Here is a 24,216-nt window from a genome sequence, read left to right as displayed (position 1 = left end):
TTATTGATGGCTGTTTCCATGCGGAGGAATTATCCACCTTATGCAAGCATTTTACACTGTAATATGAATACAGAATAGTCGATCAGTACAGATTCGTCATAATTCGCTTTGAAAATTTAAAAAACAAATTAAATTTAGTTGAGCAAAATAAAAAAAAAATATTCTAAAAAATAGTTCATTTTTGAAATTTCAAATGGTCATTTTTACCATTTGCATATTCAAGTCTCTTTTGTGTGGTATTTTTCAGCAGTTTTAAAATTATGCAATATGATACATATTTGTATATTTTCTGGAGTTTTGCGCTGTAGTACACGTATGCACCTACGCTCGGGCCAGTTATTCTTCTGGGACAGTTGTATCTAGAAGTGGTGAGGATATCATTGAAGAGGATACTCCGCGTTGCCGTTTATCTGTTCCACAATAGCGTCTACATCTGCCAGAGATAAAGTTTATTAAGAGTGAAGAATGTGAAAAACGTCCCTCTCATTGCAACTCAGCGCGACTACAACTCTCTTACAAAATTTAGATACCAAATGCCCGTCTCGTAACCTCAAAGGAAGGAGAATCTTGAAGGAGAATCCACCAGAGAATAGACTCTGGCTGGCTGGATACCGAATTCCACAGGCCACATGCTGTATGAGGAGAACAAAGATAGATGGATATTTTTAAGCGAATGCTCTCTATATATAGGGGGCAAATTCCCATTTTACAATGGTTCAGAACCTGGTTTAAAAATCTGATCAAAAAGAGTGGATGTTGAAAGGTGCTGAAAAAAATTAAATCTTTTGAACGGAAGGCAACCTTAGACTTAGTAATTAAAATAACTAACAGGCCACTGTTAAGTTCGGTCCATTCAATTCACATTCTTCATCGACTTGTTGTTACTCATCCCATTTGACTGGGCTGCCTGCAGCTTCTGAAAATGCAAATGATCATTGTTCTATGTTTCATCACTTGATGATCCTCAGCCTGCCGCTTCATCAGTTGATGAGCCTTAGCCATGCTCATCTTAGAACAGTTGCTGAATATCACCTACCCAACGTCATTTTATAAATTTCATTTAGTGTATGCATACTGTTATAAATAGTAAAGCTTATTTGGTTAACTTAAGATAAAAGCACATATTTTAGGCTTAATTCAGTTCTAAAATATTTATATTAAGACAGTTTGATTTAAACTGAAGTATCAGAAAAACTATCTAGAGGTCTACGTGTAGGCCGTAAAACTTCAGAAAGGTGATGGGACATGGACTCCACGAGCTCTGTATGAGATTGTATAAAAAATGAACACCATGCCTTCTGAGAAACTGTCTGAGTAGTTCTGCAGTATTGAAAGAATTTCTGAGTAGTTCTGCAGTATTGAAAGATTATTTAGCTTTTCAATGGAATGCCTCCTGGCATATAAAATATATTCCATAGCGTTGAAACAGGGCTACCAGAGGGATTATTTTATAATCTCAATTTCAGATTAAAATGTCTAAAATCCCTGTTTGGTGCTGTGAATATACGTGGTCTATATTTTGAACTTCAGCCCCGTTTATTAAAGAGCAAAGGAAACTAGCGAGGTGATGGGGTATCATTATTATTATCATTATAAGGGCACATCCCCGATCCTCCTGGCCGGCATAAGCCGGCCGTATCATCAAAAAATGGGACTGGCCAGAAGGTGATGAGATATTTATGCTTTTGCAAAAGTCCAAATATAATAGAGTAGCTGATATATGATGAGAATTGATATAAAACACCTCAAACCGTGTTTGTAACGTTCGGTGCTCAGAGAAGTGTATGAACACATGAGAAGCTCTCATTCGTATCACTGAACACACCTCGTTCCATTTCTGAGGCAATTCCAGCTTCGATACTTCATTGATTCACTGTGTTATCACAATTCGAGAATCCTTCTCTTTTCCAGAATCAAACTGAAAAGTAATTCATTTGACCAGATACTTACTTTCCGTCTTGAGATGTCTCACGGGATGACTTTTGAGCTAGATTAAATACAGATTTAAGTATTAGGACTCGGAATAATCAGTAAAATCCCGTTTCATGCAGCACTAAATTACGAAGCCATATGCGGCAGAGACGCTTATAGCACGATCATTCAGGCTTTCCATGGCCAAGCTACAGCCTTGCGTTCAAACTCTTACCTAAATTCTTAAATTCTTACCGTAATTTACCTGAAATGGGAGAAAATGAAAATGCAAACTTAAAAATGGCTGATATTAAAACTTAGAAATGACTGACATAAAAAGAAAATGCAAAGCCATATTTTCGAAAAGATGTCACCGAGCATTTACTTGAAAAAAATAAATATTTGCTTGAAAATGGCTGATATTATTACGACTAAATATCTTCACTCTAAGCCTTTTAAATTTCTACAGATGTCTTTCTTTACATACACCCTGCTTACGAGCGAAGTTATTCATGAGAAAAAAAGTTACCGTTAGTATTTCCTAATAGAATTTTCAATATTAGCCTTTCTGGTAATTCGGAGTAAATACGAACAATATAATTTTGGCATTTGGTGTAACACACTTCTTTTTTATATTAAATAAAGATTACACTTTACATCAGTTAGACTTACAAAATCACAGTTAGTAAGCAATAACGCTGTAAAACGAGAGTGGGCAATACCAGACATTATTTCATCAGTCCAAAAATAGTCATTGATTGGCGTTTAAAAATGCATATAGAATGGAAAAATTAGGTATCATAATTTATATTTTATTTTTCTAGATGGAAGTGAGTAAGAGAAATAATTTTTATTTCTTATGCATATTTTTAACACTTATATTTATGTGTTTATTTCTTCCATAAAGATGAAAGAACATTTAGCAACATTTGTGCTAAAACTTTTTGTTGGTATCTGGTGAGGTTGGTGAAGCTGGCTCGCCTTGTCCTTCTTAGAAGACTGTATATCCATGCTTCTGCAGCAATTTAGCGGACGGCAGCAGTCTCGTTATATGGCCCGGGAATTAAGAATACTTCAGAATTAGAGCAGGTTTGTAATCAAGGCTACATTTTGCATTTAAGTCAAGCTTTCCAGTACCCAGATAGCTATTTCTTAATTTCATTTACTCAAATGTTATTTTCAACGCAGTTTTCAACACAAAATTACTTTTAATTAGGTGCTCATCAAATAACAATTTTAAATGTGACCACTTTTTAATTTAAAATAAACAAATAAAGTCTTCAGATCGAAAAAGTTAATAATCGTAAAGTTTTCAACTTTTTAGATTATTGGTCTCATATAACACCTGAGTCATTTCAGTGACTCCTCAAAGCTTATTGAAAGAAAAGCTTATTTATACCTTGCATATCAGAAAGAGTTGCAAACTACAAGAGAGCAGGATTAATTTGGAGAGCTAGTTTAGTTTTTCACAGCTGGAAACATGAAAAATCAATATTGCTTTTTCCTGCTAGCTGGACTAATTCACCACTTACATCACGAGGACATGCATCAAGGAATGTTGTAATATCCTACATAATTAATTGTTTCTGTTTAATGAATATAAATTGTGTCACCATCTGTTAAAATGTGTAAAAACTAGTAATTCCAATATTTTTGAGTTGTAGGAGGCATTTTGGAGGATTTCTTCCTCCAGAATGTAGCATTCATGACCACATTTGCTGGTAGTCTTAAATAGTTCGTTATGCTTTTATTGAGTGTAGAACTGAAGTTGTAAGCCTTTCTTATAAGGATAAGATTCGAAGAACAAAGCGTATTTGAGGTAACTGTTTTGCTGAAATATTTTCGCCATTGTTTTTGCAAGATAATATCACATATTTGAAGAATTAAAAACACTAGTTAATCAGTGAATATACGAAAGAATGCCCTTCCAATAAAGAATTCGTAAATAAATATTTTAAAATTGCGCTCATGTTTGTTACAAAGAATGCCGGGATATCCAGATAAAAAGTGCCTTTTGCACAGTTACAGCTGGCCATGCTTGTGCCATACTCACACTACCTTGTGAGATGTATAATATTAACCCGGAGGATTACTAAATTAGAACAATATTGAACAAAATGATACTTTTACAGAAGCTAATGAATATAATGGCAATATTTTTCAATGCATAAATCTATGTGATGCTCAATTCCCTTACCACTTTATTCATATTGCTTATTGGGCAAGTAGGCATCCGTTCCAGCTTGAGATTCATTAACCCCAAACAGCTATGTACTGTATTCTGCTCTATCACACTCTGTATATCACTTACAGATCTGTAAAATTTTCGCGTTTTTTCTTATACGCCTATTATACTGTGAATACTGCGTATACTCAGTGCTGACAATGTCCTGAACGTTTCTGGAAACTCTTATTACCACTGCTTAGACATACAAGGCTGAAAGATCATACTTAGAGCAGCTATTCAGCCAGGGCGGGTGGCTGGGTGAATTTTTTCTACTCTAAAGTAAATAATATCTCTAGAGAAGTTATAGGACTTTTGATTCTCATTATAGTAACTTCTACTATATACGTGGTTCTACTAAGTAAGCTGTAATAAAGTCTAAGCTATTTGACTAAGTTGGAGACTTGACAGCCTTTCACTAGAGTAAGCAATAATACACGCGTTGTCACTTTCTTGCAAACAACTGTACTTACTCTTTCATTGCTGGTATCCGGTCAAGAGTAGAGCCGTATTCTGACTGAGGATAAGCCAATACGTTAGCGGATGTTAAGGTATCCTTTAATGCTTTAAGTAATTTTTCATAGTCATCAGTCCGTGATAACTTTTGTTTCGCTCCGTTAATCTGTAAAGTTTTGTCCTCGTATCGTCATTTTGTCATCGATATGATAAGGGTAGCTAATTTCGAAACAGTTTTCGTTTCCAAAGGCTAAATAATCTTCCCTACGTTCCTGCAGTCCTTTCTTGGTATTTGCTAGTTATTCCTTAAAAGCGCTTCCGTCTATTATAATATCGTCAAGATTCGCGAGATAAAATATGCTACGTAGTCCTTCCAGAGTTCTTTCCGTTAAATGCCAAAATGTTTTTGAATTGAAAATTGAATTTTTTGGGTAAGGCTGTAACTGGAATAGGTGGTCCTAAAACATAAAAAAAATACTAGCAGATAGGTAAAAAATCATCAGATATCACTGACTTGATGACAAGATTTTCTTTTACAATGACGTAGAAGATTCCAGCTTTTTATAATTACGATTTTCTCCAATTACTTTCGACACGACTCAAAGACGACAATCCAATGTACGTAATACATTGTAGTAATTTTTGTTTATTTATAATATACTGTATTTAAAATTTAAAATATATTATTTATTTGTTTTAGTATTTTTAATTGTTTATTTAATAATATTTTTAGCTTTTAACTCACGAACATTGTTAGAAGACATGTGTAGTGAACTTAGTAATATTTTACAAACAAATTCATGGTCGTTCCGAATGTAGCACTTACGTACGGTGGAGACAGTCTGTAATTTTAGAATTCTTCAAAGTTTGGGTAGCATTTACTTAGTTTATTAGCTACTCTTTCCTCATGAATATTGAATACTACATTAAAGGAACACTACTTAATTGAGTATGATGAAATCCCAAGTAAAATCAGTATCGCCCGTTCAAATTTCTCAAACATACCATCTCATTCACATGGCCTCAACAATGTAGCATGATTTCTTAGAAGTCTATTATAATTCTCGAGTAATGGGTACTGTTTATAATGGGTACTGAATTATAATATCGTCAAGATGAAAAAAAGATGATCGCTAATTAAGAATGAATAATACTTTAGTTACTATCTTGCTTCAAACTGAAGATGTTAAAAATGAATGAAGGTTAGAAGAATAATTTTAGTCTTATAATCAGCGAATTAATTCTTTATACTACTCCGATATAAAATTGTAATGGCAAATGTTGTATATTCTTTGGTTTAAAATTCGACATTTCATCTGAATCAAGGCGTACATTATTGTTAAGCTTAGAGAAGTTGCTATAGTCAAAAGGGTTCAAGTATGTTTATAAATTACTTGAAAATAATTTTCTAGCTTATTTTAGAGAGGTGATTAGTAATTATATTGCTTTTAAATTGCTCTTTTGCTGAAAACTGCAATTATATTGTTTTTAGAGTGCTCTGTTGCTGCAGTTATATTGTAAACTTCAGTTATATTGTTTTTAAAATATTAGCAATTATATTGTTAGTCCAAAGGGGCAATTTGTCCTGAAGGACTATTAATTTCGTTTTGGAATTTTGCGTCGAAAACTTTAAAAGGCTGTATCACCTTTCAAATCGTTGCCACCATATATTATCACCCTGTCTTATATTTAAAGAAATTAAATAATGAAGAATCTGCATCAATGTATGTATGTTTCTCACATTGTGATAAAACAACAGTATCTAGAGCCATCCAAATTTGAATAACGTAATCTTCCATAGAATATGGGCAGGTGGAAGCCCTAATTTGAATTTGAAATTTCTTTTATTATTGATTTCATATTTCGTAACACTTCAACAAATTTTTGATTACAAAACTAAACGATTTCAAAGTTGACAATGGCAACACTGTACAAGAAAAAAAATATCTCCAGTACGCGAGACTCTGTATGGAAAATTCTAAAAAGATATGCTCATTTTAAAATTACTTTGCGATATTGCTGTTGAAAGGAATTTTATAGTTTGAGTACATAGAACATGATATTTAATAAATAAAGGTAACACACAAAAACGTTAACAAAACGCCCGTTTGGAGGTAATTTAAAATCTGAAACCTTTCAGATTTTTTTAATGTAATTTTTTAAAAACTGTATTGTTTTAGCAATTATATCGTTTTTAAAGTTTAGCAAACGCAATTATGTTGTTTTTAAAGTATTAGCTCAGCAATTATATTTTCTTAAAGTGCTCTGTTGCCGTGGCAAAACCCTATTTATAGGATTTGGGAGTCATATTTAAGGTTATGAAACGATTGAACTGTGCGGTCTTGAACATAAATAAATGTAAACTTGAATGCTAGTATAATTATTTGTTATAAATTGATAGTTTGCGCCGTTAGGTGGCGCTCCGAACGTCTTGTCTCTGTTGATATTCTGTAACTCTTAACTCGAGTTTGATGGAAGATCGAAGGTGTTAAGCCTAATAATGATGAAGGCGTGTGCCTAAAAATAATGTTTGTAACCATTTGTATTATATTGTAAATAAAACGTGTGTGTATTAATAACGAGACGCAATGATCACTTACCTCTGGAATTAACGCTCTGAGATGGTAATGGAATTAATTACTACATTATTAAACTATATAATAATCTGAGAAATTATTATTATATTATCAATAATCTTGATGCAAGTGCAAATATCCCGAACGCATCAGGAGACAAAACTGAGTTAAGTAATTTTTAACGCCTGCAGTGGTAATTCCAAGTTCTGCCTGGCAGATTTTACAAATTATTCAGGTCTCCCCTCTGAATTACAATACAGTTTTAATTTATGTGGTTCGTGGAAACCAAAAAGAAAAGAAAAAAAAAAAGCAGAAGACATTTGGGATTATCGGAGATCAACCAAATTTTCGAAGAAATTAAGCTTCGTAGATGATAGATCAACTATAGCCTAGTTACATACCATCACATTGTCCTGCTCAGAAGTTAAATGTTTTGTAATACTAAATGACAATATTGTATGAGAAGTTACCGCTTTTATAATGTCATTTGACATCATCATATGATATACAAATTAGCATCTGCTTTTGGATCGGAATTACTGGTGAACACCAAGCGAAAGATTCATACGTCTGAGTAGTGTCTTAAACTCAAGGATGAAAATGGGAGTTTTGAAAAAATTTGACAAAGCTTTTACTGGTTTAGTTTATTTTAAAAAGATTAGCTAAATGCTCGTATTTTGTTGATGTTGAACTTATTTTTCGTTTTATTTTTGTAGGTTACATCAAAGCCCTTGAAGAGCCTTTTTGTGGATCGACTGTTATTACTAAACACTTTTAACTCCAATGAAAAAGATAATTCAACGCTAAATGCATTAGAACAAAAAATAAAAATTCCCATTGGTGATATTCTACCTAAAAAATGGCTTGCCGAGCTTCGTGTCAGAGAACTCAAAATCCAAAATGGTGACATAGACGGCTGCTTCTTATGCGATGAAGCACTTGAAGGCCAGAGGGATTTCTTAACTGCTCTGGTAGTCAAGAATGCTAATCTGAAGTAAGTACATTTAATTGTTCTTATGAACATGCACATATAGGTTTTGGAAAAGCTTGTTTATCCTATAAAATTCTGAAACGACATGTCATAGCGCAATGGAATTAATGCACAGCGCAATCTAGGAAACTGATTTTGTCCAATAAGCTGAATAGGTTCTACCAAAATTTTCGGTAAAATAGATGTTTAAAAATTAATTCAAAAATCAATAAAACTTGTAGAGACATTAGGTATTTTGGAAGCAGGAAAAATGAAAAATATGAAACGCCTTCGCAGTGAATCGAACCACGGACGTCTGGAATACGTACTCCAAGAAGGTAGGAGAAATACCTTAAATACTCCCCCTTTTAAGGGGTCACTGGGATTTTTAGGGGACCCGATCACTAAATCCTGGGTGTGGAGAATCATCATCAACCACTCTTTTAGTTGGGAGGAGAATTGAAAAATTAGCAAACATCTTCGCCGGGAATCGAACCGCGGACCTCTGGAATACGCGCCCAGCGTGCAGACCACCACACACCGAAGGCATGCCAAGAAGGCTGGAGAAATACCTTATAAATTAAAGAAAAACTTGCTATTTTTCAACCCCTTACTCTAAAAAAATACCGTGCCTAATCGGCACAAAATGGTACTTGATTTAACAGTATGTTTAGAAAAAAAGAAGAAAACAGAAAGAAATGCAGAAAAATGTTAAAGTTAAATTTCCTATCATCATGCTAAACTGTAAAGCTTTGCCTAAGATCATCACATAATGCAACCGAATATATCCAATTGGCGGCCTAACGGATAAGTTAGAGAACACTAATTATTTAACTCGCATTAAAGTCCTAGCGAACGAGTTCAATGCTTCTGTATTTGAAAACAACTTTTTCAGTTTCCTTTTAAGCCGGCATAATATTTAGTTTCGGTACTTCCGTATTATCCTGTCGACCGTGAAAGTTGGCTACCATCGAACCGTGAAAGTTGAAGGAAAGCCCACCAAAGTTGCGTCAATTATTCTTGCTGAATTTTGAGCCATACTTATGTCTACAGCTTTTACAATAAAACATTCATGATTCTCATGAGTCATGCATAATCCTACATTGTTATCCCCGCCTGGGTTCAAATTTCGGCGAACGGACTGGCTATATGGCCTTTTTCGTGATTTTCCTCTCGTGTAACATGGATACGAGCCAATTTTCCTTATAAAGTTCTCCACGAAGACATCCCCCTTTAAGCAAATGACCCTTTTGTGCTTTTCCATAAACCAAACCAAACCATGCAAACACCAAATAATCATCACTTCTAATTTATACAGCCTTTCAGTGGAAAAACAGTCATCTTTCGCGATGATATTTCTTCTATCTTTTTGTTTGCATAACCCTCTTTGCTGGAATCTTTGACATACTGCACTGGTACTGAACCTACAGAACTTCCTGAACACGCATCTTTTAACCCTTTCCGGCACGCTACCTTTCAAAGTTGGAGTTTTGATAGAAAAAAAGGTAGGCAGTCTAATTAAGCTTAGAGGGGTACACAAGTAAGATTTTGTGAAGATAGCACTTATCGTTTTAATTCTGTGGGTGTGCCCAAAGTGGCACACTGATTGAATAGAGCTTCGAAAAGAGTGCTGAAACGAGCATTTTTGTCAATGAACTGATCGATGAGATGCGGAAAACAAAGAATACAGACTCTCAGTTGTCCTAGATTATCGGTGAGCCCGGCCTGGGCACACCTAGGGTTCGTTGTTTGATTTTAGGCAAGATTTCAAGGTAAAAATTTTAAACTAATATAGAATAAGAAGATTAGAATACAGCCAAAAAATAACATAGAAATTTCTTTTCAAACAACTCCTTTTATACCCTAAAAAAATCTGGAAGATTTCTTTGAAAAATGAGGGTCTTAAAAAACTAAACATGGCTAAAATATATGGACTGGTTTGTGTTGAACTGCCGTCTACTATAAATAAAGAAGGTTCAGAGTAACATATAGTAACCTATAAATTTTTTTTCATTCAATTTTTCTATGCGTACAGAAGAAAATTTTTAGGTGTGTCCAGACCGGACACACTGTGACGCAAAGGGTTAAAATTTTAGTTTAAAGTCTCTTGAGATGTACCTTCCAGCGAGACTGCTTTTCATTTTCTAGAGATTTTAACAGCAAATTAAGCTTAAAGTAACACGAGAGGGACAATAGTTGAGTTAAAATGTGCTTACAAAATGATAGAGGAATAAAATATCTCTCAAACGTTTTAAAGTTCAACAGTATCCAGTGTTTATCCTGTCTCACCTAGTGATCCGATGTTAATACCGGGTGCAAATGTTCTAAATCATATACTTTTGGTAATTTTGAAAATTATTAAGTGACATATTAAGGAACATATTTTTTAAAAATTATCTGTAAGATAAGGAAGATAAAGAAAAAATAGCTATTTGAAACACTCTTTGTAAGAGGGTTAATATAGAATTTAAATTTCATACATTTTTACTAAATGAAGAGATATGATGAAAGCCGTCAAACTCTAAACTTAGTTTATATTGTTAAATACTTAGTTTGAAACTAAGCTATACGGTATAGATATATCGTGAGTAAGATTTTCGCTTGTTTGGAATAAAGCGAAGAATTAATCCAAATATAGTTGAGTTTCAATAGCCAAAATTGAAGGAATACACCCTTCATGAAAAAAATATTAAAAATTCGACTTAAAATCAGTATCTGTTTCGAATAATATTTCATTATTCCATTTGATTTACCTTCAAATTTTTAGTTGAAAATTATTTCGAATAACTGAAGTTCAATAAATCGAAGTTGTAGTGTATATTCATGGTGTGTCAATAAAAGTAGAAATGTTGCAAATTTTGCATTGATGAAACTTCTTGCCTTAATACAAATATGATAGTTAATTAAAGTAGAAGCTTACAGATGTCTGTTTTTGGCACGACTCTAAGAGTAGAATATCGCATTCCTTTTGTCTCTTACATGACAGCGAAAACTGTTCTTTAAAAGGACACTTGCGTTTTCTGGAGTGAAAATAATCTCAAGGAGACAAATCTAGAGAACAAGGGGGATGACAGAATACACATGCATATTTTCAAGATAGAGCAGTTCTACAAAGTAGTTATTGACCAGTAGAAAGGTGGGTTATCGTGCAGTATAACGGTTTCCGAATGAATTACGTAAGATTAACAGTCGTCTGCTTTATTCTTAGCTTTTCAAGTCACCCATTAAACAAAAGATTTAAAATTGCAGCATTGTTTTGTCACCTCAGCTCATAACATAAACTGTGTATAATTTAATCTAAACACCTGTTTAATACGTATTCGCATGGTGAATATGGCAGAGAGATTATTCTCCCGTCTTATTCCAAGCGAATACAATAAATAGCAAATGTAACTGAATCTTCATTTGCGTTACGGCTTGGTAGTTTAAAAACTAACGCGTTAACAAAACCCTGCTATTTGTGCCCGAAAACGTAATAATACTTTAAATACTTGGAAATCAAATAGTAAATTGAAAAATCCGCAGGGTTACTGTTATAACTGGAAACTGGGGTTAGAATCCTGCAGATCCTACTAGATAGTAAGAGAGTCACCCCTGGGTCTTGAAAAACTCAAGAAACACAAAAGAAGGCTTAAACAACTCTTTTAACTTTTATTTTAGTTTCAGTTTCAGCATAAAGGCAAAACTTGTACTACAGATGAAATTGCCGCAGCTTGTGGATATTTTAAATTAACAGAAGAAGCAATTAAATTCGAACGTCGATAACGTAGCATGAGACTGCACATTAAACAGAATGAGCTGGCTCATATATTTTACCGGTGCATATTCAACGCATCGATTAGCGAGAATGCTAAAGCTGGAATATAATTTTTAAACAGAGCTGGCTAAAAGCACCAACAGCAAGACGGACTGCGAGAAGCTCTCTCAACTAAAAATTCAAATTCTCAGCTTAAACGCGCACTAAGCTAATTTGCATTCTGGTTAGGAATATGGAAAGGAGAAGTTGTAATAAAGATTTAAATCATAATAACTGGTTAATTAACATTGTATAGTTGACCAATCTAATAACTTTTAATTTAAGTGGTTCCGATAGTGGAGTAGCCGAACGGCTAAAGGCTGCTAATAGTTTGTCTCGGGACTCAATATTCTACGTAGATATGATTTTATTCCTTTCCTCCATATTTTCTATGGACTTCACCGAACCACAAGAGAATTATGAACTCACCATGTGTTCGAAAATCTTCAAATATCATGTTACCCTGGGATAGCGAAATGATCGCGGGTACCCAAGAGAGCGTCGGCATCGCATCGCGCCTGAACCGAAACCAATCCAGGCGAACGAGCTAGTCTTCGAGATTTTGTCTTTGTGCAACATCATTACTAGCCACTTTTTCTTACGAAAGTCTTTTATGAAGGCATTCCTCCTCTATTTAGGCAGATACGCTTTGTTATATTTAAATAAACCAACCAACCTAATTTATGCTCAATGTCTAAATGCAGACGTCTAAACTAAGAAAACCAGAAATTCACCAAAGTAGAAGCTTCGGTGCTAAAATGGTTGATTGATACAAGATTAGCAATATGTCCAAAGAAAAGGAGAAGCTTTTACACTTTTTTAATTATGTTTTAAAATGTAATGAAAATAATAATAATGTGAAAATAAATATAACAACAATAATCCTTTATTATAATACTAAAATGATTAGAATTCAGGTCTTGAAAAATCACAATTTGACTCTTAAAAATGTGTTTATACTCAAGTACTATGTTTACATAAAAATATATTTTGCTTTGAAAAAAATAGTCTTTGATGATAATTAGGGACCCTTCAAAAGTAAAAAACGGCTTGCTCAAGAAATTTTTAATGCTGTAAAAACAAAGAAATATCTTTAGAATAAAATATCTTCAAAAAAAAAAAAAAATTTTTTTTTTGTTTGTTTGTTTACTGCACACAGAAAAGAAAATAAAAATATTATATTCTAATAAATTTTGGCTTTTCATGTATTCTTAATTAGGTATTTATTAGGTATTATTAGGGCATCTTGTATTTCATTGACAATGTTATATATAAATCTAATATATATCCTAAGTAGCGCTTTCGAGACATTAAAAAGGCAAGTTAAATTTCGTCAATCACTCTGGTAGAATGAGAGATATAAAAATGTCCCATTTTTTTAACACTTCCCAAAAGCGTGCAAAGATTTTAAAAAATTATACAAATAGAATAAATGTGAATAACAAAGTTCCTTTACAAGAGCAGAATTTCTTAAATTGTAGGTCGTGACCCCCATGGGGGTCGTAGGACCTGTAGCAGAGGGTCGCCCAAACTTTTAGCAGTTTTGATATTTCTTTAACTTATTATAATAATTTTACCTTTACCAAATGTTTTTACACAATGTATCTGAAAAAAGATAAGGATAAGACAGTACAGATAAATCAAAAAACGAAAACGTTTCGGCGCATTCTTTTTATAATATAAACGTTCATTTCACTTGCTTTGCACGTGACGCTGTCATTTCGTCTGTTACTTATTTAAAATTTTCACAATGTTCTATGTCTTAAAATTAGAAATTAAAGTTAATGACCTAAATCTACAATAGCATATTACAGGGCGAGTGAAAAAACCGACAGTTTCACTCACGCGTTCGTTGGACTTGCGCAAAGCTTATGGGTGTCCACAAATTTTTGTAAATATTATGCGGCCCTGGGGTCGCGAAAAAAATCTCAGTGGTAAAAAGGGGTCGCCACTGAAAAAAGATTAATAAGCCCTGTATAAGAGAATGAATCTAGAAGAAGGGATGTGCTTTGTAGGGGTTAATTACTTATTTCAGGTTTTCGCTAAGCATTATATCATTAGGGTTGGGCTATTTGAATATAGGAAAGCAAACGAAGGTTACCTGCTTAACGAAGGTAATGCCTCTGGAAGACCTTCTAAGAAAAACTGGCTCAGATTCATGTTATACATGTGAAAAATAAGGAAAACTAACCCTGCAGCCAGCCCATTTGGCCTGTGATCTAACTTCTGTCGAACTCCCGGCATTCAGAGATCTTAAGTTGTAAAGTGTTTAGCCCTCTTCGACTAGGATTGTAAGGAAGTCTAAAAGAAACTCTCTTCTGATGAGCAAGCAACGGAAACACAGATGGTCTTTATCTACTACAAGAGTCGGACATTTGAAGTGAAATTTGGACTGATTCTAAATTTCCTAAAGCAAAAATTTACTTCATTAAAAGTAAGAAGAGATGCTGGTGTCAACAGAACAGTGACTCCTATGAAGAAAATAAGAGACAGCTAAATCCTCAGAAGGTTCAGCGTAAAATACATTGAAAAGCTATAAAACTACGTACATATATACATGCAATATACAACTATACACATGCAATATGCATAAATAATTTTTATAATTATTAGTGCAAAAGGGCTTTGTCCCTCAGGGATTATTGCTTTCGTTTCGTTTTGCGATTTTGCTTCGAATCACTCTGAATGTCCGTTTCACTTTTCAAACTGTTGCCACCAAATATTATCGCCTTGTATTATAGTTAAAGGAATTAAATAATGAGGAATCTGCATAAGTTTATGTATGTTTCTCGCATTGTGATAAAGCAACGGCACCTAGAGCCATCCAATTTTGAATGACGTAATCCTACTGCGAATATCGGCATCTCGAAGCACAAATTTGAAATTTGGAATTGGTTTTATTATCGATTTCATATTTTGTAAAACTTTTACGAATTTTATTATCGATTTCATACTTTGTTACACATCAACGAATTTTTGGTTAAAAAAACTAAACGATTTCAAAGCTAACAATGGCAACACTGTACCGAAAAAAAAAAAAAAAAAAAAAAAAAAAAAAAAAAAAAAGAATTTTTATCTCCAGCACGCGAGACTGTATGGGAAATTCTAAAGCTATGCTCATTTTAAATTTATTTTGCGATATTGCTGGTGAACTGAATTTTATCATTTGAGTACGTAGAACATGATATTTATTAAATAAAGGCAGCACGCAAAACGTTAAAAAAACGCCCCTTTGGACGTATTTTAAAATCTTAAACCTTTCAGATTTTTTTAAAATGATTAAATCCTTAACATTTATAGTGGTTTTAATATTTTCCTAAATAGTTTGACGATGTTTAATGATTTTGAACTGAGTTTAGTAAGGGAATTAAAACAATTTTCATGAGATGGAACGCTCGGCATTGAAAACGATTCGAATAACGAACGCCATTGCAGAACGGATTACATTCTACACTGGTTATCATAAATTAAGAAAAAATTACAAAAATCACGATTACTGAAAAAGTTACATGTAGAATATTATGAAACGTACCCACAATATACAACACATACTAAGGTATCAAATAACATAAAAATAAATTACCAGACAATTATGGTGGTATAGAAATTAGCACATGTATAAAATGAACAAATCGAAGGTGTCAGTTTGCTATAGGAAAAGTACTCTTCAATATGGAGTATGATCGCCTCTAGAAGCAATACAGCACATACAGCGATGTGTGATGCTTTCAATTATGCGGTTTATCAGTTCCATAGGAAGCGAGAGCCATTGCTCTTGCAAAACAGTTGCAAGCGCGGCAAGGGCCTGAGGGGGCAGACTGAAAGCAGCTAGATGTCTCTCTAAATCATCCCAAACGTGCTCGATAGGATTCAGGTCCGGGAATCGAGCTAGCCACTCCATGCGCATAATTGTTTCCTATTGAGGATAATCATCTACGATGCGAGCCCTGTGTGCTATCGTCTTGAGGTATCGTCTTGTAACAGGAAAGTAGTAAGCGCAGGTAACCGTGCTACGCCCGAGGCTATAGGGGGCGTGGCCTCCGCCATCTTGGATTACGTAACAACCGAAAGTGACGATACCAGCGCCATCTTGGATTCCTTCCCGCGTTGGAATGACATCATCAAAGTTTCGTTTTTATGGTGTGGCAACGATCTTTTCAAAGTTTTTATTTTTGTGGCAACGACACTATTTTTCAAAGTTTTTATTTTTTGTGACATCGAATATATATTTTTAGGTTTTGTGGCAACGAACTCTTGAACCACGTGTTTGGAATGACATCTCTTTTAATTTATTATTTTTAATTATTTGACACGTGATTAATATTAGTTTGATATTTGATTAATATTAATACTATTTTGTATGTCATTAATTTTTTTATTTACTCTTTTTAATAAGTATCTTAATTATTTAGTACGTCATTATTTAATTAATTACTTTTAATGAATTTTTGTGGAAATTAATATTATTTTCCCTGAATTTTAAAAGTATCTCCACCCCCGGGATTCGAACTCGCCATCTCTGGGATGGGAGTATAGCGCTTTACCGCTCGGCTACCCGGTCCTCTTATCAGACTTGTTATTTGAAACTCTATTTGGCCCTTTGACTTTTTGCACCATTGATGACATAAGGCTGAAAGTCTGCGCATGCGCTTTGACATGAAAACCGCGTCATACATTTGTTTTTACACGACGGCTAGGATTTCTTTTGGCTTCTTAATCATTACTTTATTCATTGCTGTTTTAAATGTAAGATTTTCCCACGGTTTAATTTTTTTATTATTAAGATATTTTTAATTGTTTTCAATTTTCATCTCATTCTTACTTTTTTTAAGTTATTAGTTAATTTATTAATTTTTATTTCATTTTTTCCCTTTCCCAAACATAAATTTTATTTTTAACTTCAACAAAAGTGAATTTAAATTTTCTTTTTACTTTTTATCTTGCAAAGTTTATTTTTTTTTATATTTAATTTTCTTTTTGGTTTTACAAAAGTAATATTTATCTTTACGAATTTAATTTTTCCTTTTCACTTTTTTATTTTGCAAAAGTTTTTTTTTTTTTCAAAATTTATTCCTTTTCGTATTTTTACTTTACTTTATTTTAATTTTTTGTTTAACTTTCTTTTTCGTTTTACAAAAGTAATATTTTTATTTACGAATTGAATTTTTCCTTTTCACTTTTTTATTTTGCAAAAGTTTTTTTTTTTTTTTTTTCAAAATTTATTCCTTTTCGTATTTTTACTTTACTTTATTTTAATTTTTTGTTTAAACTTTTTTTTTTTTTTGGTTTTACAAAACAAATATTTATTTTTCCAAATATAATTTTCCTTTCCTCTTTTTATTTTAAAAAAAGGTGTTACTACATTTTTAACTTAATTTTTTTTTACAAAAGTAATATTTAGTTTCATAATTTTAATTTTTTTGAGTTTTTTTGTTTACATAAATTTTTTTTTTTGTTACATTTTTATTTTACCCTTAACTTTTTCCCCTTGTTTTAAATACAATAGGATGTTACATTTCCATTTCTCCAAAAATAAACTTACCTACATTTCTGTGTCTTTGAAATTTTAAGCTGGAATTTACATGCATATAACTTCACTAGATAATATTTTCTGTAAAATTAAGCCAATATACACAATGCTCTTTCTATATAGTTTAACTGGAATACTACATTTCTTACTTTTTTACTACTAAGTTGGAGATACTCAGAACTTTTCCTTCTAATGCATTGTACTAACTATTAATGACTGTATTACCTTTTTGGCCAACTATACAAAATTTTGTTGATTCCCTTTTACACGTCTTACTTTTATTCAAAGGATTCACCAAACTATGTCTGACAAATGTAATTTTTACACTTTCCATTTACACATTTACCCTTATATTTAACTTATAAAACATATTCATGCTGTATTTCTGATTCCTTTTCCCCATAATAAATACACACTTACACATGTTTCTTTATTGTAAGACTTACTAACTTTAAACAAATCTTACAAGGAGCAATAAATTTTCATGGTATGAAGCCCACTCAAACCAATGCATGGAGCATTTCTACCCAGTTAAGTTTAGATACATACCTATAGTACTTCATTTCTTCTTATTTTACTCTACAGACATTTATACATATATATTCAGAACACTCCCTTTTATTCAGTAAGATTCATTTATACTACTAACACAAATTTTGCTAACTCTTTTAAAATATTTTACAAAAAATATCTTATATTTTCTTGCACACATCCTTCTTAAATCACCAAACATACATTGAACCTTGATTTTTCCTTCATGTGAAAACGTCACTCGGATTCTTAATATGATTCCCCCATTTACCGCAGAACTTTATAAACACTACTCTATTTGAACGTATCACAGCCTTACTCTCTTAACAAGGAACAGAAGATTGAATTATATTTTAACTACAGACAAGAATATCCACATTGTAACGTATTATTTTAAATCTGAATTATAGTCACATTTGTGAAGGAGAATTTAAAGTCTATAATACACATGGAATTAATATTCAGTCATGGCAATGAAACTTTATCGATTTTTTCTCAACTTGGAATATAAAATTTTGTTAACTTGGAATATTTTTAACGTATTCATTGTAAATTAACTGAAAAATATCCATATTTCACCTTGTCAATAATTTATTTAGCACTGAACTCTTACAGCCTTTTGAGAACGAAATTTAATTTATCATACCTGACAAATGATTCCTACATAGTAATGATACATTACACGAAATATTGAGTAGAGTTCCAAATAATGATCTAACATAGTAATTAACATAAAAGACCTAACACAAATAATTTTAAGATAGAAATTTCAAACTGACATTGCTTAACTCTTACAGCTTTTGATATTTAACTTCTCATAGATAGTAAATAAACCTACACACAAATAATTATACATAACAGGTAATAATGACAGAAACTCCATATAATCTACTATAATTACCAACTTTAAAAATTTTAACGCTTTTTAATATGTCACAAGAAAGACCACACTTTCAAAAAAGCATTATTTTAATTAAACATTGGAGTCATACAATCCTGCGTACATGTTTTTATTTATCATGAGCATGACACATAATAAGTAAATAAAATATATTTCACAAACTACGAAAAGCATTTCTCTTTTAACCGACTGATCATAAGAAAAGATGCAGTATGGAATGCTTAGAACACTCAGTGCCACAGTTCCTCATTTCCCCACGCATTAACCAAAATATACATGTACTTTAAAATCAGTTAAACAAATTCAAATGTTAGTATTCAAACAGGAATACTTCACAAATTAGATGAAAGAGAGGTAAACAATGAACTTGAGTGATAAATACAGAAAAGCATGTAAGGACCGAAAAAAAGATGTATTCGTGGAGAACTTTTTAAGATAAAAATTTGCTCTATTTTTGCACATGGGTTACATATTGCATTTCAGATTAAGGAAGCATTCAAGATAATTCCTGTATAACTAGGGATTTTATTTACACTTGTTAGTAATGTAATTTATTAGAACAGTCGCAGATATATAAGACAAGTATGCCATTTCCAAGGAAAACAATTTTCCAAGACAGACGTTAATAGTGAAATATAAAATGGAATAAGAAAATGCCATATTTCCAACAAAATTAGTATCTGAGTATGCAAAAACATGAACAAGAAACGAATATTTTTCTGAAAATGCTCCGAATGGTTTAAGTCAGGATTAGTTTCATGAACAGAGCATGAAAAATAATGATGAATTTTTAATTTATTTTGTCTGTAGTACATTTACTTATGCTAAAATCTTCCATTTGGTTGACTGTACTTTACATTTAGACGCAAGTTGATAAATCAGAGTGATTTTGTGTTTTAAAGCTTCAGATTCAGAAATATTACAACTTCAGAAATAATAAAACTCAAAAGCAAAATGATTAAAACGACAAGAGAATATACTGCAAGCAAGCGAACGTGATAAATGACATTTTTGGGCCGATTTTCATGAATTCATAGATCGGGTGCAAAATTTTAATGCGCTGTATATGAACTATTTTTCAAATGTATCACGATCACTGTTTTCCAACTTTACATAGACTTTAAGTAAACATTTCATGTTAATTTACCATTTTTTCCTTAGATTTATCTACGTATTTACTAAATTTTTGCATTTTGTTTATAAGTATAATGCCAAAAGGACATAAGAGAACAAATGTTTCTTGAAAATGTCCCTATTTTTTACCCAACTGTTATTTCTTTCATAGCTTTGAAGTAACCTATTAAACACATAGTTATCCTGTATTGACCAGACAGCCGTTGGTCTTGCCAGTGTCTGCGGGAAGTTTCAAAGCTAGAGAATTTAAGTAATATTTTACCAGTGCGGAGAACTTCTTACGGCGTTTTTGATGAAAATTGACCGAATTTAGTAGTTCATTACTAACCTAGGAGCCTTTAACTATTTTTTTTATTCGAAAAAAACACACAGAAATTATCATCAAGATTTTCCATACAGATATATTGTACTACTTCTCATGCCATTACATTTCCAATGAAATTTGATTCATTGTCAGATAGTTAAATGTTTGTTATTTTTTCGCATACGAATGCATTTCGTGTCTCACATACGCTCATTACATATGATTTAACAAAATTGCAAACAAGGTGGAAGTTAAATGAATATTTCTTGAAATACTGTACATTTCATTCCGGAAAGTTTACATGAGAATTTTCATTTTGAAACCCCTAATGTTTCTTTTCCTGCATTCAATGTAAATTTTGAGTATAAAATTTTCAGTTGTGACGGAAGTTATTTGTGGGTGGTTGTGATGTGTTCGTGTTTTCATAAACCGTTTTTTGTTAAGTACCTTTTGAAACTTTGAATATTACGGCCACTGCAAATCATTTAATTTTTCAAATATTTTTCTTATTTATCTTTTACAAGTGCTTGTAAAGATTTGGGAACAAATTTTTATTAAATAGTTATACGGTATGATTTAATAACTTTTTACACGTTTGGAAGATTTAACTTCAACAACACTACCACACCGAATCAGAAATTAAGAAAAGAAATCGAATTTTTTATCTTAGTATACTACAGGAATAGATTAATTTTCTCTAGCACTGATGTATTCGAATGTAGTAGATAATGGAGACTTTTAACACCGATCATGCAGACTTTGAATATTTTCTCTAAGTCACCAAAAATTGCATTGTCATAGATTTTTCTCATAAAGTCTATTTCTTTCTTAAAAGAAGTTCATATACTAATTTCATTAGAAACATATCTAAGAAAATATCTCACATTCATAAGAAAATCAGCGCTTGTTTCTTTACCAAATTTGTACTTTCTGACTTCATTCTACTGAAATGAAAACATTCATAACTTATTGCGAAGAAAAATTTTATACATTTGATTAATTTTCATACCACAGTATTATCTTTGAAAAATTTTTTCCTAGTCCACTGCTAATATATTGCTAATTTTCGTACGTGACAAAACGAAACTCAGTTTAGAAACTTTTTTACTCAAAACCTTGTATTATTGCATTGCTGAACCGGGGCCATGCTTTCATTTTTATTACATATCATGCGAATATTTTAAATTTATTCCTTCTGTTGGCACAATTTTAACCAACATTTTACTATTGCAGAGGCTTCTTTAGTAAAATCTCACGTGTTAAATTGAACGTTTCATTACTAATTTTGAAGATTCTGGATATATCCTACTTAAAAGTTCATAACCGATTAGCAAAATAATTTATATATGTACTTCGTTGTGCTCTTGGTCAATTTTTAAATCGTTGTTCAACTATAACACTTCATTTCCAGTGAAGTATCGAAATGATTATTTACTTTCCGCTTTTTCCAAAGAATTTCGTAGACACATATGTTCAGTACAGAAAATTTTCCTAACTTATCAGTATCATTACCAAAATAGAAAACATGCAAAATTTTCCTAAAAATTTATATATTTGTTTCTTTACAAACATTTACACGAATACCGACATTTAATTATTTAATGTGTATTTTCCTATATCAGAACTAAAATTTCGAACGAAAAGTTTTAACTAATGTTATGTTCCGTAAAATTTTTGTATTTGTGATGTCATCTTTTTTTCGCAAAAGTTTTGAGAGTGTACTGTCGGTAGTCTTTTAGACATTTTGAACCTGTTTTCTCTTTGCTATTGGAAACTATTTTATCTTTGCTGTTGATATATGCCAATGATGATACTTTTTCTCTTGGTTTATCTTCAACTCATGAGTTATTTAAATACTTAAAAATATATGTGTAGATCGTTTATGTTGACACTTGTGATAGATTTCCTGGATGTGTTTTTGGAAAATGTATTTAATTTATTCACGTGAATGAAACGGATGTTTTCTTAAAATTTTATTATTCAGAGTATTACTCAATTATGACAGAATGCCGGATTTGTTCCCAGTATTCAACATTCATATGGACTTCAGTATTCCAAATCTCTCACGTAACTGTAATTTTTTCTATCGGTAGTAGGAAGACGAATGGAATACATGCAGGTTATACAGACATAAGGTAAAAATCTGAAAAAAAAGAAATTCTTCAGATCTAGGCATTTCAGTAGAATGTGCAAATAGTCATCCTATTCGAAGCTTACTTTTTAATTACATAGCATATAAAGTGTAAATTTAATAAAAAAAGATATAATGAAGATCAAGTACTCGGCAAAATCTGGAAGGTAATTTTTCAAAATTAGTCATAAAGCAGGTTTTCGTAAAAAGTGGTTACAGCGGAGGAAACCTGCCGGCAGTCTCCTGAAACTCTAAGTGAGCATCTGATCTTTGCTCTTACAAAAGTTAAGTAGAATTGTAAATTCTACGTAAGAGCGAAGATCAAACGCCCACTTAGAGTTTCAGGAGATTGCTTGCAGGAGAATTTTCAGGAGATTGCACGTTTCCTCCGTTGAAACCACTTTTTATGGAAAACTGCCTTATAACTAACTAATTTTGTATAATTATCGTTCAGATTTTGCAGTGTACATGATTTTCATTATATCTCTTTTTATTAAATTTACACTTTATATGCTATGTAATTAAAAAATAAGCTTCGAATAGGATGACTATTTGCACATTCTACTGAATTGCCTAGATCTGAAGAATTTCTTTTTTTTTTCAGATTTTTACCTTATGTCTGCATAACCTGCATGTATTCCATTCGTCTTCCTACTACCGATAGAAAAAATTACAGTTACGTGAGAGATTTGGAATACAGAAGTCCATATGAATGTTGAATACTGGGAACAAATCCGGCATTCTGTCATAATTGAGTAATACTCTGAATAATAAAATTTTAAGAAAACATCCGTTTCATTCACGTTAATAAATTAAATACATTTTCCAAAAACACATCCAGGAAATCTATCACAAGTTTCAACATAAACGATCTACACATATATTTTTAAGTAATTAAATAACTCATTAGTTGAAGATAAACCAAGAGAAAAAGTATATTCATTGGCATATATCAACAGCAAAGATAAAATAGTTTCCAATAGCAAAGAGAAAACAGGTTCAAAATGTCTAAACGACTACCGACAGCACACTCTCAAAACTTTTGCGAAAAAAAGATGACATCAAAAATACAAAAATTTTACGGAACATAACATTAGTTAAAACTTTTCGTTCGAAATTTTAGTTCTGATATAGGAAAATACACATTAAATAATTAAATGTCGGTATTCGTGTAAATGTTTGTAAAGAAACAAATATATAAATTTTTAGGAAAATTTTGCATGTTTTCTATTTTGGTAATGATACTGATAAGTTAGGAAAATTTTCTGTACTGAACATATGTGTCTACGAAATTCTTTGGAAAAAGCGGAAAGTAAATAATCATTTCGATACTTCACTGGAAATGAAGTGTTATAGTTGAACAACGATTTAAAAATTGACCAAGAGCACAAAGAAGTACATATATAAATTATTTTGCTAATCGGTTATGAACTTTTAAGTAGGATATATCCAGAATCTTCAAAATTAGTAATGAAACATTCAATTTAACACATGAGATTTTACTAAAGAAGCCTCTGCAATAGTAAAATGTTGGTTAAAATTGTGCCAACAGAAGGAATAAATTTAAAATATTCGCATGATATGTAATAAAAATGAAAGCATGGCCCCGGTTCAGCAATGCAATAATACAAGGTTTTCAGCAAAAAGGTTTCTAAACTGAGTTTCGTTTTGTCACGTACGAAAATTAGCAATATATTAGCAGTGGACTAGGAAAAAAATTTTCAAAGATGAATGAATAGAATGAAGTCATAA

General features: G+C 32.0%; 1 pseudogene across 1 annotated transcript in view; it reads left to right on the top strand.

Annotated features, from left to right (window-relative positions):
- The first annotated feature begins 2,735 nt into the window (after window positions 1-2,735).
- Window positions 2,736-24,216, top strand: part of LOC118202699 (uncharacterized) — a 42,333-nt pseudogene continuing 20,852 nt past the window's right edge. Inside the window, exons 1-3 of the transcript XR_015043451.1 lie at window positions 2,736-2,741; window positions 2,874-3,000; window positions 7,884-8,161. The product of XR_015043451.1 is annotated as an uncharacterized LOC118202699 (transcript). The remainder of the gene's footprint in view (window positions 2,742-2,873; window positions 3,001-7,883; window positions 8,162-24,216) is intronic.

The sequence above is a fragment of the Stegodyphus dumicola genome, chromosome 1, assembly GCF_044657685.1.
Source record: "Stegodyphus dumicola isolate Sdum_Otavi_A_Nest chromosome 1, ASM4465768v1".
In the NCBI taxonomy this organism is placed as follows: Eukaryota; Metazoa; Arthropoda; class Arachnida; order Araneae; family Eresidae; genus Stegodyphus; species Stegodyphus dumicola.
The sequence above is the reverse complement of the archived record's forward strand: the minus strand, read 5'-3'. Positions and strand labels throughout refer to the sequence as shown.